This window comes from Rhipicephalus sanguineus, chromosome 6 (assembly GCF_013339695.2).
Source record: "Rhipicephalus sanguineus isolate Rsan-2018 chromosome 6, BIME_Rsan_1.4, whole genome shotgun sequence".
NCBI classification, from domain to species: Eukaryota; Metazoa; Arthropoda; class Arachnida; order Ixodida; family Ixodidae; genus Rhipicephalus; species Rhipicephalus sanguineus.
The window spans coordinates 69440504-69448427 of NC_051181.1; the positions used below are offsets into that span (position 1 = coordinate 69440504).

The 7924-nt window shown below is 42.9% G+C and overlaps 1 long non-coding RNA gene across 1 annotated transcript; it reads right to left on the minus strand.

Moving 5' to 3' along the window:
* Positions 1-2119: 2119 nt before the first annotated feature.
* On the minus strand, positions 2120-7485 carry LOC119395874 (uncharacterized). Its single transcript, XR_005184350.2, has 4 exons — positions 7006-7485; positions 5298-5367; positions 2378-2436; positions 2120-2295 (listed from the first exon to the last, which is right to left on the minus strand). It is a non-coding gene; the product is annotated as an uncharacterized LOC119395874 (long non-coding RNA).
* Between the last annotated feature and the right edge of the window lie 439 nt (positions 7486-7924).

Below are 7924 nucleotides of genomic sequence, written 5' to 3' on the forward strand. Positions count from 1 at the left end.
GCGCTTAACATTGGCAGGAATCGAGAATGCCTACTGCAAGTGCAGTTGCCCAGTAATCGGTACGCGTCCGCAAGGCAACACGCGCGATTGCCCGGCTGAAGATTTTGTGGATCCGGTTGCTCATAATGATGAATAATTATGTATGTGCGTTTCGTAGGTGGCGGGCCTTTAAACCAACCACTCGTTGCGCAATTCATATCTTTTGACGCCTTGTGCCAGTTTACGCTTCTGCCCAGTGGCGGAGAAGAGTGCTGGCACTGGTGGGACGCCGAGCGCTTTCTAGAACTACGTCTCCAGGTGCATGAATCGTCCGCCATGCGGCTGGGAGAACATCACTGATCTTGAATTTTTCCCGCCACTACTGAGAAGATAACGATCAGCTCCATCGAGCAATCCGCCCGTGAGCTTGCGGAAGTGAAGCCTCAAATGATGGAACTTCTCTCTTCGGCCCGCCAGAAGAGGAATCTGCTAAAAATGTCATGAAATACTTATATCTCGGCTTTTCAGAGCGGAGCTCTTTAAGCTTCTCGTTGCGCCGGGTAGTGCGAACAGAAACTATGATTATCATGTATCGGCACGCGTTCTCTTCGTCTTCTCAAAGCGCAGCACCCAGGCATTCCTCCAGCTCTTGATAGGCTTCTTAACGATCAAGCGTCAGAATGATACCGCAAAGCTTATGTACGCGTTTCTCAAGCTATAGAAAGATCGCCCTCCAAAGCACCGTGCGTCGGTTGGTTGGTTGGTTGAAAAACTTTACTTGGGTCCTGCAAGGCGCGCGTCAGCGCGCAGCGGGCGACTGCCGCGTCGGGACCGTCAGACCAAGCCTGCCGGCCGGCGGCTGGGGAAAACAAGCAAGGCGAAAATGACGACGGGCACTCGCAAAGCAAATCGCGAGTGCGCGTGCGACGTAGGCGGAGAGGGAAGCGCGCGGTGGCGCAGAGAAAACGAATGCGGTACTTGTCCCGTTCAAGTGACTTTACAGTGCGTAGCTCGTGGCGGCCGCTCTCGTTCGAAGTCCGTGAAGTGAGCCTTTTATCGAGCTACCGGCCGACCCTTACGCCATCGTTCAATAAAGGCCCTTACAGGGTGTGCAGGTGCTGAGTATCAATCCCCGTGTATTTTTCTAATAAATAAATAGAGAATCGTGCGCCATTATCTGGTCCGTTTGCGGTTACTGAACAGCATTCTTTTTGTTATCGACAATGTTTGGTTCAGCCTTTCGAATTCAGTTCTTTGAGGGCGTCAACATTGAGTAAGAGTTATGACAGCAAATTTGCATATAAGCTCCCCATCAGTGCCACTTTGCACGCGCCTCGCTTAGTTCGTGCGACGAGGAAAAAATATTGGACGCGCACGCATACAGCATCTGATCCCTTTACGCATCGAAAGCTGCCGCAGTGGGACATCACTTCAAAAACCACAAGCCTCATATTGCATCCGCTGCTTGTACTACTTATCTTTTATTACAGTAAATCCAGAAGGATTGCTGCTGATAGTTTAAGAGCACTAAACCGGATTGCCACATAGTCGCATATAAAAAGGTCAATGCAATTGTGTATTTGAATTGGAGACAGATCAACTAAGCGTAAATAAACTGTAAGCAAGTCTTCTTAAGCCATTTCCTAACGTGATAAGAATGTCATGTCAGTGTAAAAGGAGGATGTTTACAAATCAACCAATGGAAACAACCCTATTGAAAATTTGCCCAATGGTGGGCATGATGGGACCCACCACCCATCATCTTGGTGGATTATGGTACTGGGTAATGATGGACGCATGGTGGACAGATGGTGGGTGATGGACGGATGGTGGGTGGATACTGGGTGATGGACAGATGGTGGAGGGACGGTGGGTGGATATTGGATGATGGACAGATGATGGGTGGACGGTGGGCGATGGACATACTGGGTGTATGCTGGGTGATGGGCAGATAACGATGGGTGCTGGACGCCAGAGTCAAAGTGGACCTATGCAATTATTTACAAAAATAAGACATTGCGCTTCCTAACGTGATTATAGGCAACCTTTTACCATTGAGCTTAACGTGTTTACTTGCTGTGTCTACACATGGCCAAGCATGCAGCCACATGTCATGCAGCATGGAATCAATGAATGCATCTTGCACCAAATACTCATGTTTATTTGTTCTCCGTGCTGCCATGCCTAACACGTACACCCTGCTGGCTTGCTTCATAAAGTAACTTCTTAGAAACTTGCATATGGAAGAAAGGCAGTTTTCTTGAGGCAGTGCAGCGAGCCAGATGGGGTGTGCTTTGAAGTACTTTTCCAGGCATGCTACAACAGAATTGAATAAAAACAAATAAACTGCTTTTGCTAAATTTGGAGCAATAACAGGAAGGTGAACCATAACACTTACCTGACTCTCACTGCGTGACTTGAGTAATCATGGTGCCTCAGGACAGCTCCTTTGCAGATCTAGAGCAAAAAGGCAATACAAAATATTAAACAAAACACTTCAATTACATGTTTTTACTAGAAAAATGCATATAGGTTAAAAAGCACGAGCTCGTACGAGCTGCTGGTGACATATTTTAAATTTTCCAAGAAATAATTCTCAAAGCATCAACAAGCTACAAACATAAGTAAATTTGACAAGATGCATCGTCAGTGTGTGAGAACGCCTTTTGGCTGTTACCTACTAGGTTATCTACGTGCAACTTTTATAACAATGCCTCGGCAAAAAGCTCTATAAATGCACCTCATCTGGAACTCTGAGACGATTAATATTTACAAACGTCGATGACATGGAAAGGTTATGCGGCTTTGAATGATGATCAACAGTACATGCATGACTTCCCCAATCAGCTGTGAAAATGGCTCAGGCTATCGCTCTCTCGCAGCTAAATATCCGAGACAAAGTTGATGAGCACGGTGAACAGTTTTATTAAACCCCATTGCCAAGATAGCTGCTTAAGACATTGCAATGACATAGTGAACAGAGAAGCGCAAAATTATGTATTTCCAGGTTTGTTGAATCAAAAATAACATGATACGTCGGCCACGCCACTAGTTTGCTTTGCGTTGGCTTATATGTATTAGTAGAAAGGAGTTTGCTATTGCATATACTTCATTTTAGGCCAAAGACCTTGAAAAGTGTACACATTGGCTCTGACTACCTTGTTTCCTAGTGGCGTGTGTGTCATCTTCACATGTTCTTATCTAACGCTGTTTCTTTGCCTTTTATAATGCACCATCCAGTGCAGTCCCAGTCAAGCACACTACTGATTGAGATGTGCATTGCAAGCATGCAAATGTGGTTAACAAATATCAGCAAAATAAAATGCAAGGCACAAAACCTAGACAAAGATAACTTGTTTTGAACGAGCAAACTGTCCTTTCATTATTACGCTTCTTCCACACAGACTCCGCAGAAGTTAGTCGCAAAAGATGTGTTGTTTTGATGGGCAAAATGAAGTATATGTGACGCACCCATTGACGGCCTTTTCTATAGAATATACATCATTGTTTTCTTGTTTTGGGATTTTGAAAAAACCGGACAATAATAAGCACACAAGCTAATGTGCATTCACTCTGTCTGGCTGAGTAGCTATTCAATTAATGCAACATTTTAATAACAGAGCGAGCTTCGTAAAAAGAGTGTAAAAGAAGGTTACAGCTGTTGCTCATCGTAACAAGTTTGCTTGCCCTGTCCTTTTAGCAGATTTTCTAAAAAAATACAAGAATCAAAGAAGGAAAACTGTAGTGATGCACCATACGGCACAAGGCAATGTGTGTGAGTGGCTCATCGCTTAGCCTATAAAAATGGCACCATATCTTAAAACAGTGGTCATTCCTGCCGTGCCTGAGTGTGCATTCTCATAAAGCTAAAATTATTTCATTTTTTTGACACTACTTAAAAACTGATCATAGTTTTTGACTCCAAATTGTTCCACAACGAGTCCTATTGTGATTGTTTTCTTGTTCTGTAATCATCATGCTGTTTCCAGCAATTCGCCAGCAATGTGACGTAGCATTTCAAACTGTTAGTTTCTTCACGAACAATGGTGAGACATGTTGTTTCTGCCCTAGAGATGGATGCACTAAAGCAAAGCAAAAGATAAATTATGGCCATTTATTTTAAGGTGTAAGGTAAACGACATTAAGTAACAACCCCATGAAGGCAGTATGCAATGAAAGAAAGGCAGAAAGTATGGAAATTATTTAATTAAAAGTCATAAATTATATAAATGAAGAAGAAACGAAATGACTGATAGAAGTTGCGTGTCCATACTTCTTCAAAGAACTATTACCATAGCTTTAGCGAGAAAGAATCGACAGCTCGCACACCAATTAAATGCTATGTGATTACACGACATCGAGCATGCCTGTCCGGTTGATATTTTGTTTTGCCTGGGTTTTTATATGTTATATAGGAAAATTCTAAGTGCACGGAACCGAAAATTTTATTTCTAAGAAACGCTCCTAGCGCGGCAAAAAAAATATTCGAAGGTGGCGGCGCGGCCTTCCTGTTTTTGCTCACTGCAATGCTTTCGGATTTCACGGCCCAATTTAACGCAAACTATAAATGATGTGTCGAAAATTTTGCTCCTTTTAATGCGCATTACTGTGAATTACATTCATGCTTTTTTTATGCCGTCCTCAAAAGGAAAAAAATGTGAAAAAATGGCCAACACGGTCCAAATCTACAAAGTTTGCTAACTTTGATGCGCCCCCTTGGCGTCATTCCTATTTGACACAGAAACTTCAAAACCGTGTCAAATGTAGAAAAGAACCTTTGCAACATTTATGCGGAAGATAGTTTTCCTACAGGCAGCGCAAAAAAAAAGAAAATAGTTGAAGAAGCAAGTATTTTTCAAAAAAGTTCATTTTCAAAAAATGAAATAAAAAAGAACACCGGCCTGAATTTTGACGACACTTTTTATCAAAGAGCGCTTATGTCAGTGAACACAATATAACGGGTCAAAATGACTCTTGCTGTGTGTGCTCACTTTAGTGCGACTGATGGTTGTTATCAGCTTGCATTGTGCGTAAATATCAGTTTTAATTATTTTCCTGCAGTAAAAATTTGCTCTGGTGTCTTGTCATTAAGAAAAATGTTAATTTTAAACTTGAAATTCTATGTTGATGTGTGGCACATATGTCCTATGTATTATAGAAGATTCCTACTCCACATAAGCACTCCTACATGTTTCCATGTTCACGCATAGCAGATGAAACTTATTGAACATCACCACATGTGAGTAGTCACACAAGTCGCAAGTTTGATCTGTGACAACAATAATGCCAAAATTGTTTACAACAGAGCTGTGACCTACCTGCATTTGTTCATCACTCAGGTTCACATCAGCATTGGCTGCATATGGTCATCACCAGAAGGGGAGGCGGCTGCAACAATTTTATTGTTAAAGCATTGGGGAGGATTTGGTCTGGTTTATTGCCAAAGAAATCTGGCAGGAGAGACTTTGAGAGAAAGTTGTGTAATAAGGCTGTTACCAATGAACTCAGAGGTTATGCCAAGCAGGCGTGGTCTCACGCAAACCATACACTAAATAATAAATGGGACTGACAAATACAGGGATATTTTTAACTTCGTTCATCATGGAACTAACACATTATGCACTGATCAGCTTATGTGTTAGACAGAAAATAACACGAGGGAGGTCAATATATTTCACTAATAACACACATCCTAGTCAGGCCCACATGCTATAATGGGCATTCGACAATTACCCATCTAAAAGAATGTGAATAAATGTTACCTGAAATTTTCAAAGCCTCATCGTACAAGCGATTATTGCTCAATACACTTTCCCATGGATTTTACTGAATGAATATTGACAGCATGTGCTTTGCTGCCTTCAACATGATTTATGAGAAATACACAAAATTATGAGAAATACACAAAATTGCCATGTTTTTGCAGAATTTTTGTGGTCTACATGTTTCTTTACATCCAGCAAAGCTCCGCATGCCAGTGTTGCACTGTGCCATGTCAGTGGATTAACACAGGAAGTTGGGCGAGTTGGTGCGTTATCATATTCAGCTAAACGTGCAGCGCAGCATAGGTGAGGGAAGAGTTGGATGACACGGTACTTCATTTCTGGTCTATGCCACGCTGCACGTTCAACAAAACAAGCCATGTGAGTGCCATATTATCTACCTTAGATGCAGGGTGGCTTGTTTCTGTCCTTAGCAACATACACAACGTGCAACCACATTTATAGCATACTTTATGCAATTTAGCATACTTTAGCAAATTGAAATTTATGGTACCGTAACAGAGCCTGAGCTCTAGTTGGTGGGTACGATTACAGCGCTGTGTGGTGCTTTATGATACTTGCCAGAGTCATGGAAAACTGCAGTCAACATATCGCTCCACGAGTAGAGCGCGAATAGCGTATGAATGGTTTTGCATAAATGCACTAGCACATAAACACAGTGATAAGTGCTTACCACAAGCTATACAGCTGCGGTAGTTAGGAAACAAGTAACACCAATGCAATAAAGGCAGAAGTTGAGGGTAAGATGGGAGCTTGAAGAGATGAAAAATTCGTGAACACGGGGTGCCAGAAAAATTCGTGTTCACGAATTTTGCACGTAATACCACTGTCACACGTAACTGCAATGCAAGAAACCACATACAGTGCCGAAAGCAATAGCAAATTCAGATGAGAGTACGCCTTGCCAAATTAGGTCAACATGCATAAAGGATAAAAATGGGTCAAACTAACTAAACTAAATACAGTGTCAGGCTGCAGAAATTGCATTTTTCGCAAATCTACCTTAGCTATTGCTTAAAAGACGACAAACAATGTCCAATAGTACTAACCCAAACGCTTTTGACGGTCACGTTACTTAAGGACGCACAAAATGCACGCCTAAAGAAAATATTTCTACATACACACACATGCACACAACAACGACATGTGGTACCAACAAGTTATGCGATTTCCTTCAGCAACAACGCATACTACAATAACAACGACTGACAACGTACGAAGCGTAACATTCAAAATTACTTACCTCTGGCAATAAAGCACGCTGGCAGCGTACACTGGAGTATGACCGCCGGTTTTCAAGCGATGCGCAGAGCAAGGAACGACCAAGATACCCGCGTCCGGCTGTCCGCCGGTATAGCTCCCGAAGTGCTCGAGCGTCAAGGCATTTTCCAGACCCACAGAGCGTGTCGTCGAGTAAGGACTGCGGCGCTGCTACTCGGTGATGTGCGGAAACATTTGAAGAGGGCACGGTGTAAAGAGGGTCTCCAAAGCTATGAATCACGTACGTACTTCGATCACACCGAACAAAGGAGTCGCAGAGAACGGAGTCGCACGGCCGGCATCTGGTGACTATTTGCACGGTGCCGCGGATCACACTCAGTGAAGAACTTGCGCTTACGTCAGTAACCGCAACACACAACACACAACGCGAGGCAACGCAGTAAAAATCCACCGCTTGAACAAAACTCGGCACTACGACGCACACACGAAATGCTGGACGCCGCCATGTTTGGGAAGAGAAAAAAAAAAAAAAAGCGGCAGGGCGATGATGGCGACACTAGCGCCACCACCACCTCCGTTTCAGTTTCGGTATCAACATATCAACAGAAAAATCGTGTGTACGTTGCTACAAATAGCTCAAACACGTGTACTAACGCTGCAAGAAGGAAATGTGCTATCTTATATGTTTTGTCTCATCAATCTGTCATTGAAATTTACAGCAAGTTATACAGATGTAGTGGAATAGTTAGTGATTTTGTTCAGGGGAGGTCGGCCTTTGACTGCAATGTGAAAATGCACATCATGCATTCACGAACAGTTTGTGGTGTAATTACATCCGCAGCTTAACGAATGTTTACCTTCAGCCTTAACTTCATTTATTAATACAAAAGGGAGTCTGCTTTGAACCATGTGGTTCATTGCTTCTCGCTTGGTACAGCTCA